The sequence below is a fragment of the Pyxicephalus adspersus genome, chromosome 6 (genome assembly GCF_032062135.1).
Source record: "Pyxicephalus adspersus chromosome 6, UCB_Pads_2.0, whole genome shotgun sequence".
Classification (NCBI taxonomy): Eukaryota; Metazoa; Chordata; class Amphibia; order Anura; family Pyxicephalidae; genus Pyxicephalus; species Pyxicephalus adspersus.
The window spans coordinates 85,512,860-85,514,429 of NC_092863.1; the positions used below are offsets into that span (position 1 = coordinate 85,512,860).

The 1,570-nt window shown below is 44.0% G+C and overlaps 1 protein-coding gene across 3 annotated transcripts in view; it reads left to right on the forward strand.

Moving 5' to 3' along the window:
- Nucleotides 1–1,570, forward strand: part of MYO5B (myosin VB) — a 138,132-nt gene that overhangs the window by 1,072 nt on the left and 135,490 nt on the right. The window lies entirely within an intron of this gene.

Below are 1,570 nucleotides of genomic sequence, written 5' to 3' on the forward strand. Positions count from 1 at the left end.
ATATATGTGACTGGTAAAGGACTGGTGACACCTGATATATGTGACTGGTAAAGGACTGGTGACACCTGATATATGTGACTGGCATAGGACTGGTGTCACCTGTACAACCAGTGTCACGGTAATAACATGTAGGAAGTGATTCTCCTTAATTTGAATATGTCTGTCCTGTCTCTGGCTGGCTGCCAGGTCTGGGGACACCAGTTTGTATTAACCTGGCTCAGAGGTATATATTGTGCTGGTTACATGGCTCTGTGCTATCAGATTGTCACTATTTCCCTCCAATACAAGATTAAAGAGAACCGGTCTAGCCTGACACTGAGATTTCATTGTTTATTAATCAGGGGAGATTTCTATTTGTTCCTGTCTGATCCCTTCATTGGGGTGTTCATGACAGGTAAGAATTATGGGGATGGTGTGGAATGAAGGCTGACTTGTCCCTCCACCTGTAATGTGTAATCTGCATTTATTGCATGTCGTAGAGGAATCATTAGGACTTTAGACTGCGGTGATATTACTCTGCACTCTGTAGTACACCAGGCACCTTCCCTGGATATCAGAACATAAATGTGCTCACAGCAGCTCATTTCATTATTGTTTTTTCTCCTTCCTTGCAAATGATTTGCATTCAGAAGTTAATGACTTTCAGCAGATTTTAGTTTTGCATAGACTTGGGACAGGTAAAGTCTGCTGTGTACGTTAATTGCTGTTCATATAATCCCATTGGATAGATTTCACCCCACTTCCTATTCTTGTGACAGCAGAGATGTTGTCACCAAGACCGGAAGACTTCTACAGAGGTTGATTTGTTGCAGTCATTGTTCCATTTCTATTACTTGCAGGGAAATCTTCCAAATGTGGAAACATACTTGAGTGTTCTCTCCAGCCCCTTTTAGCTGGGCGCACCACCCAGCACATTTTAGTAGCTACCTGGCTGGGTGATTACTGAAGAGTTGGGTCACAATACAAAGACTGCCACCCACCCACACCCACAGCTTCTTCCCATCCAGCTTAAAAAAATTTCTGGGGAGAGTGCTGGACAGCAGTAAAAACCTGACATTTGTTTTATCACTTCCCTTCTGTATCCAAAACAAAATAAAGGTTTGGCTGGGTTGGGCTTTGAAGTGCACATGTCATCAGTGGAATCTTATCAAAGTTCAACTCCAGCTTGGTGGTCTCTCTGGTTGTGTTTAATTTTTTTTTAATCTACAGTAACACATCAGTCTGTTGTGTGCTGCTTTATTGAATGGCACCCCCAGTGCAAAATATTGATGCCAATGGACCCGAATGGCAGGGCACCACATTGTGTGTTCCATGAATTGTGGAGCACAACGCAGGTTGATAATGGTGCAGTAACACTGTGGCGGAGTGTGAAGGAAGCCAGATGATACACAACTGGGAATTTTTGAATATTTCATGGTTTCATGTAGAAGGACTGCAGAAGTTTCATGTTGGAGGGTAAAGCCTGAGACTTGCGGTGGTCTGAGGCTTGAAATGGTCAGGAGCCTGTGGTGGTCTGAGATGGTCAGGAGCCTGTGGTGGTCTGAGATGGTCAGGAGCCTGTGGTGGTCTG